The following is an 8,296-nucleotide window of genomic DNA, read 5'->3' as shown; positions in this document are numbered from 1 at the left end:
TTTATATAGACCTTAGTGGTCCCTAATACTGTATCTGAAGTCTCTTTATATAGACCTTAGTGGTCCCTAATACTGTTTTTGACCAACTGCTACTTTGCTTGTTTGAAAGCCATGATGTCTCTCTCTCATGGGGGGGGGCAACTTCTCTGGGCGGGCAAAGCAGAGAAAGGGAAGGTAACCTGGCCCCTTATGACCTCATAAGGGGCTAGATTCCAAGCCATTTCTAGCCACTTGGGGACAAAAGTCAGGCTGGGGGAACACATATTAACATTAAAAAACCTCATAAAGTGACATTTTCATGCCATGGGACCTTTTAAATATAGCGGTGTGGAATCCGATGGACATGTTTTAGAGGTCATGGGCTGGAGGCTGCAGGGTTCAGGAGGAGCGGATTGTTTTAAAGAAAGGACTGGTTAGTGATTGGATCCCAGTCACCTCATCACTGAAGTGTCTTTGATGGATTGATATGAACAAATGTATTAATGCAACCAAGACACATTAAAAAAGGAACATTCAATTGCAGAATTCTATTAGATCAGAGAAGGCATGTTGAAAAGGTGGAAATGCATCCGAATGCATCTCCAAATCCTGCACACGCTCTTTGATTCTGGTGCAACTACAGGATCTATTATCCTTATGGATCAGTGAAAGAACGTTTCCAGGGGTAATTGCCTGACATCCTGGAAGCTGTGGGAGACTGCTGGATGTCAGCGTGGCTGAGCAGCAGCAGAGACCCTGTGGCTCAGAGTTAGAGATAAACAACAACTAACACAACAAGAAGTAACTTCAATACATGATTCACAAAAGGCCTGGAGACCTGCAGTTCTGTTACTGTGCAATATCTGTATGTTGTGCAATATCATTACTATCATAGTCCAATATCTATTACTCATTGGACATGATCACCACTAATGGGCATTTTTCAAATAATGTGCAATAAGCCACACTGCACATCACACTGTACTGTATATAAAACATACTTATTTCTTTTAAATATGTTTATAGTGTCTCAGAACTTCATTAACACCTGACATACTTCTTTTTTGCACTACTTATTTTATTTCATGTTCATGTCACTATATTTCACATAAATGTTGTCACTGGAAATGAGTTGCTTTTAATCTTGTTGTACATGTGTATATTGCTGATAAAAGGCATTTTATTCTATTCCGATCTGTACAATTTTGGCTGAAACAACGATCTGGAAATAAGTAGTGTGAATAAACGGAAGTGCATTTAAGGGAAAAGTCCTGAGATTGATGTCCCTTACCTCCCGATCCCAGTGCGTTGCTGTTCTCAAACATCAATAACCCTTTGAGCTAGCAAGCTACAGGCTGAAAATGGCAACTTTTGTAGAAAATGTAGATCATACAACAAGGCAGGGCTGTTGGTTCTTTCTGGGAATTATTGTAAAGATTTGCAAAGAATATGTTCAGGGCGTCTCCTCTCTAACTGGGACGCTTTGGGACAGATTGGTGGGCTCGCTGTGGGCGAAGTACACACAGAGATACACTGGTAAGAGATAATGAGGTGTAACCATGTATCAGTAACTGTGATGTGTCAACAGTTAACTTCATGTAATATTTCACGTGACATTTGCTTTTGTGGGGTGCAAATGTTCCACCATAGACCTTAGTGGTCCCCTAATACTGTATCTGATGTCTCTTTCCCAAAATACAGCCTTGGTATAGATTTACAGCCACTAGAGCAAGTCTTACAATAATAGAACGTGCCATTTCTGTGTCTGTAGCTATTGAGGTGGGCGGGTAGGGGGGGTGAGGTGGAGGCTGGGGGTGTGGCCTTGACCTACTGCCACTTAGCTTGTTGTTGAAAGCCATGATGTCTCTCTTTCTCATGGTAGGGCCAAATTGTCTGGGCGGGAAAAGCAGAGAAAGGGGAGGTAATATTGCCCCTTATGACCTCATAAGGACCAAGATTCCAGATGAGCCAATCTGAGCGTTCATTTTCTCAAAGGCAGAGCAGGATACCCAGGGCTCGGTTTACACCCATCACCATTTTTTAGTCAATGGGGGACCATAGGCAGGCTGGGGGAACGCATTTTAATGTTATTAAACCTCATTAAGTGAAATTGTCATGCCTTTTAAGTGAGGCAATGGGAGTGAGTAGTAAATTAGAGTCTCCAAAAAGGAAGCTAAGAGTCCTGACCAAGTGCAAATTAGTTGAAAGCCCCATTGCGACTGACTGAGACACCAAAGGAGACCTTTTGCATCGGCAACAAACACCAAAGGTACCTTACCAAGCATCGCTTTTTGAGTGAGAATGTTTTGGCCTTCCATATGTCCATACATCCATCTGTCCAATTCTCTTGAACGTGATATCTCAGGACCCCCTGGCAGCAAATTTCCTCAAAACTGAAAAAAAAAAAAATCAACTCTGACATAGACTTAGGAGGTCAAAGGGCAATGTGTGACCTCACAAAACCCAATTTGTCACTCAAGAATCCCTACACTACACAAAATAATAACTATTTTTTTTTTTTTTTTCTTTTATCTAAAAGACCAAAAGGTTGACTACACCATGGTATCAAATGTTTTGGCAGTAACGAGCTGGTGACACTAATCGAGAAACTGTTGTTTAGAGGTTTTGTGCTGCTGGGATGCAGCATCCATGTGTTGCTAAAGACTACACTTAATATATCTTAAATTGCTTCAAAGTCTTCCCTACACACGGTATATTACCTCTGCACGGACATGGATGTAAAGCTCACTTTGGCTGTTTGGTGGAGGCACGCAACCGCAGGGCCGTGAGTGTAGTTCAGTGTTAATTGTTGCTGCCAGATGAATAGCAGAGCACCGGGCTCAACCTGAGTCAAGTAATTGGAGTCGATGTCTGGTCAGTAATTGGTCCGTTATTTGTTCTCCCGCCGTGTTAAACACAGTTAGCCCAAATAGGTATCGATTGGGACGGATGCACACCGGTCACTCAAAGACCGATGGATGGATGGATGAAGGAATCAAGAGGACTGGAAATTTCACGCTAGACAACATTTTCTCTCATTTGATTTTAGCAGCTCTCCAGTTGTCATTGTGCTCTCAAATTAGTTAAATCATGTTCTCAAATGTCTTCATTTGTACACATTAAAGATCTCAAATGAAGGAAATGGATGCTGGATGCAGTGCAGACTGCATTCCCATTTAGGCCAGCTGCTTGCGTTCAATGCAACTTGATTTTCAGATGCCAGAATCGGCACCGTCAGACACCACCTACCAAGAGCCTGGGTACTAGAGTCGTACTAGTTGCTTGCTCTTGGGGGAATTACTAGAATTGTTGGGACTTTATAAATTATAGAGTGTGGTCTAGACCTACTCTATCTGTAAAGTGTCTCAGTGCACCAAATACAGTCAATAAAAGTTGCAAAACTCAATACTATCGAATTGCTATGCTCCTAGAATTGTAATACAAATCAAATTAGGACCCAGGAATCAGATACAGATTACAGCTTAATTTGTCACGCGTGCACAGGTACACAGTGATATGATGCTTTTAATGGAGCAAGCCTCCGGGCCGCAGCTATTTAAAGGGCCGCCACACGCTCTCCCAAAAAGGATTAATGCAGACAACAACATGGTATACAATATATAACAACACAATGCACAGGACAACACACTTCATGTGGTTACAGGAAGGGATTTTTTGAGGTGAATTGGGAGGGTGAAAAACACAAAAGAGAGTTTTGGGGCCGTCAGTTCAATAGCTCGTCTACGCAGGCCGAGTAATGACCTTCATTTGACTTTGCTTACTCCTCTCAATTAGTCGGACTGTTGAGCAACAAAACGTGATGCACGTTTTCCAAACTGAACTGTGGGAACGCTGCTGGGCGCGCCGTCTTCTTCAGTCCTTCGCTATCTCGGTGGACCATGTAAAGTTGCTTTTAGGCGGTCGTTGAGGCTCCGTCTAAAACTTTCCACCAGCTGTGTGTACCCAGCTGTTCTCTGGTTCATAGCTGACCTCTTTATTGGCTGTTGAAACAGGTGACCTCTTTCACGTTATGAAACCTCGACCAGGTGAGTCGCAGCAACACCATCAGCTGGTTTGATTCAGATCAAGGCTCCAAAACGCGAATCTTTGGTCTGAACTTGGCTCAAAAGCAATATTAAAACAGCTGTGATCATGTAAAAAGAGCAATGTGGTTAAATCATTAAATTTAAGTTTCTCTTCCTATAGGCTAAATGTCTGCAGGCAGCCTATTTTGAGCTAGAAGCATAGCATAGCATAGCAAGCATAGTGAATATGCTTCAACCCTCCTGTTGTCTTTGGGTCAAATTTGGCCCCTTTCCAAAAAGTTTCTAACTTTTGGGTTTCTGTAAATAACATCACAGAGTACGGTCTAGACCGGCTCTTTGGCGCTATGTAAATAAAAATTGAATTTAATGAAAATGTGGGTTTCTTTCAAACCAATTTTCCAAAAATGGATGGTTCCCAACAACGGTTTCCTCAAAAGCAAAGAGATCTCCACAAACCGATGGGTGACGTCACACATGGTTGGCACCTGGCTAGAAGTCAAAGGTCAATGTTCCTGCTTCACAGGCCAAATAAATACATATTGATTACAAAGTAATACAGTTAGCAATGTTGCTAAATGTCTTTGGCTGCTTTTTAAAGGTTTCCACAGATGTAGTCACTCTTAAAACACGTGTCAAACAGTGTTGCCATGTCCGCTTATTCTAAGCGACTTTGGGCATGTTTTTCTGTAAAGTCGCTTACAAATATTGATAGTCGCGGGTCGCGGTTTCTTTGGGTTTGTTACTGAAGTGTAGATGCTTATTTGGGCTTGTTCCCAGCTCCATAATAAGTTGTCAAGCAGGTATTTTCTATTTGTTATTTAAACGTAGGAGTTTGTCTTGCCTGTTCCCTCGGTCCCGCCCCTTTCCCCATACACACTACAGACAGCAGCATTATGTCCCGCCCACATCCGGCTTCTAATTGGCTCTGACCCAAATGACAACGAGTACCAGCCAATCAGAGGCAGAGCAGGGTTTTCTTCTGGTTAGGAAAATGCGCGAGTAACGACTGATGGTGACTGGACTGTAGGAGAGTTTTTGGAGGAATACAAGCCCGGGATGAAGAGGGTGAAATACGGGAAGAAATATAACAAAGACTGGGAGAAGGAGAAAGGAGTAAAATAATGGATTCAACCCGTCGTGGGGGAACCACTCAAAATCCCAGTGAAAAGTGTCTATATTTGATATCGCATCAGTTTTCTGATGTTAAATAATGTTAAAAGGTGGTTTAACTCCCTCTGTAGTCGTTGTCCTGAAGCTCAGGAGAAGAAAATAAAACTCCAACGTGTGTACAGTTTACCAATCCGTCCCCAGGGATTGTAAAACCGTGCACACATTTTATTTATTTATCTCTTCCAGGCTCTTAGGGGGGCTCCGTAGAAAAAGTAGCTTGTTTTGGGCTTGTTTCCACAGGTCTGGTTGCGTATTTGTCTCGCAAGATCTGGCAACACTGGTGTCAAAGCGCTCCGCAGTATAGGAGCGACTGGTTCAACTAGCTCCTTCACCTTTTAGTTTTCAGCTACGGGGAACAGCAGGTAAGTGTCTCTCAGGCAGGTGGAGGGAAGACTCTGTGTGAATGATAGATGGATAGAGAGGATAGAGAAGAATCTGCAGGTGTTTTTGAAGTGGGCTGGAAAACAGTTGCTGTGTTTGCCTGAAGCCCAAACTCTCCAATTTACTCTCAGCTGCAGACCGACGCTGCCTTCAGACGCAATTAGGTACCATCTGCTGAGTCCCAGGGTGGATGGAGCGCTGTCAGTCAAAGTGTGTGTGTGTGTTCGTGTGTGTGTGTGTGTGTGTGTGTTGGGGTAACATTGACAGATAAACACTATTGCAGTAAGTAAATGCTACTGCTGTGTATTGATTCCCAAAGACGATCAGCCAATTGTAGCACAAATGAAGGAAACATTGAGGTTTTTAACCACTAATATGGCACTTATATGTCATAATGCACGGCGTAATATGAATAATTAAGACGATTAGCGCTGAGAATCATCTGCCGCAGTTAATTGGCTCATTTCTCTCTTCATTAGAGATGTAAAGGCGAGTGTCTGGTTAAAAAGGTTTGATGTTTCTAGAGGGGGCTGCGAGAAGTGAACTCTGTTAGGCGTGACAAATTTAGCTTGAAATTATTGCGATGAACGATAATATCTTCGTGACTAAACACAATCAATAACAATGAATGAAATGAAAATTAAAAACCACACACAACCAAAACAATACAAAAAATGGACGTATGTAAATAAAATTGCACTTCAAAAGATATTACAAGGTTAGGCTCAGACATGAAGAGAAATTATTTCTCCAGCATTCAGCTTCGTTCAAGTAGAGAGAGAGTGAATTGAGAGAGACTTCGACGCAGAGGTTGAGGGTTCGAATCCGACCTATGACAATTTCCTGCATGTCTTCTCTTTCTCTTTCTCTCTCTCTCTTTCTCTCTCTCTCTCTCTCTCTCTCCCGCCCTATCTCTTCCCTCTAAATAATCTTTAGAGAGAGTACAGAGAGGTTTATGCCTCGGCACAGAAGTCCGGCGTCCGAATCCGACCTACGACAAATCCCTGCATGTCTTCTCTCTCTCTCTCTCTCTCTCTCTCTCTCTCACTCTCTCTCTCACTCTCTCTCCCCTCTGAACAATCTTTAGAGATAGTACTGAGAGGTTTATGCCTCTACGCAAAGGTCTGGGGTCGAATAAACCTATATTCCTGCATGTCTTCCCCTCCCTCCCTCCCTCCCCTCTCTCCCTCTCTCTCTTTCTCTTGGTTTGTTTTGGCACCATCCTGCTGTTGCTCTGTTTGTCGACTAAACGCCCCCGGTGATTGTGCACGGAGACGGCCCGTCTGTTTTGGGAAACCACCCCGGATGATTGTGATTTACGTGCGTGTGCATGTTTGTTGTGTTGCCGTGCTGAGTTGTTGCTGTTGGACAACAAATGCGACGTACCTGCACGCGGAGGTTAAGTCGTGCACCGCGGTCGGGGTCCCACACGCTGCTGTCGCGGTTTGCTCCATGCCCGACGTTACTGTAGTTTTAGCCACGTGTTAGTTCCCACTGTCCTGTAGCATTTGTACAATCCACTGTATAGTAACATCTTTTAATTTTAGCCATGTTACTTTATACACTCATTGACTTGTTTGGTCCTTACTCTTATTTTTGCCTTAAATTTAACTGCAACTTGACAATGACCCCGAGGCGATCAATAAAGTGTTTTTGATTCTTATTTTGCAATGAATGGGTGGGGGGGGGGGTTCAATTTCAACCCAGGTTTATGTGATTCTTTATCTCCTCGCTGTACAAAAGCACTGTATGGATTTTCTCCCGTTAGTGGAAGCCCGATGATAAATCCCCCCCCAGCTAACGTCTGATATCTGAGATATAGTTCTTTTATTGCTGAGGCAACAATATAATCTCCAACCTGCGTCCGTACGGAAAGCCATAGAACATTATTCTGGGATTGCCCTCTAGGCCGGCATGCAGCGGAGGATAAATCCTCCTCAACCTTTTTCCCCTGGAGTTTTTTGTTTTGTTAAAATCTATCTTTTTGACAAGAGATCGTGGCATACAAAATTCAGCCTTGGTGCAGAATTACAGCCACTAGAGCCAGTCCCACAACGAGCTTTCCTTAGTATGTGACATGTCTGAGTCTGTACCTTTCGGGGGGGGGGCAATGTGGAGGGCGGGGGTGTGGCCTTGACCAACTGCCACTTTGCTCATTTGAAAGCCAAGATGTTTCTCTCTTTCATGGGGGGGCCAAATTCTCTGGGCGGGCAAAGCAGAGAAAGGGGAGGTAACCTTGCCCCTTATGACCTCATAAGGAGCCAGATTCCAGCCCGGCCCATCTGAGCTTTCATTTTCTCGTGGGCAGAGCCGGATACCCAGGGCTCGGTTTACACCTATCACCATTTCTAGCCACTGGGGGCCTATAGGCAGGCAGGGGGAATGCATATTAATGTTAAAAAAGCTCATTGATATGTTTATCAAAACTAATGCAGATATGCAAAAATCGGCAATGGTGCTCATTTTGGTGTCTTATGAAGATCATAACCCGGAGCCAAGAAAACACCATTTCCTTTATAATCACTGTGCCAAGGATGGAGCTTTATTTGCACAGCTGTTTTCATGGCTATTGCACTGCTAATCAACATAGCACACATGATTTACTCATTAGGAGCTGGAACTAGTGTAATTTCATCCAGCGGTTTTCCATTTTCTGTTATTCAGTTATTTTTACTTAAAAAGATGTGACTGCCAAATAAAAGATATTGACCCGTTTTCCT

General features: G+C 43.3%; 1 protein-coding gene across 1 annotated transcript in view; it reads left to right on the top strand.

The window, feature by feature from the left end:
- The window catches only part of plch2a (phospholipase C, eta 2a), a 164,424-nt gene that overhangs the window by 901 nt on the left and 155,227 nt on the right, over positions 1-8,296 (top strand). The gene's annotated exons all lie outside the window — the stretch shown is intronic.

Source organism: Etheostoma cragini, chromosome 7 (assembly GCF_013103735.1).
Source record: "Etheostoma cragini isolate CJK2018 chromosome 7, CSU_Ecrag_1.0, whole genome shotgun sequence".
NCBI classification, from domain to species: Eukaryota; Metazoa; Chordata; class Actinopteri; order Perciformes; family Percidae; genus Etheostoma; species Etheostoma cragini.
Note: the sequence above shows the minus strand (reverse complement) of the source record. Positions and strands in the feature narration are given on the sequence as shown.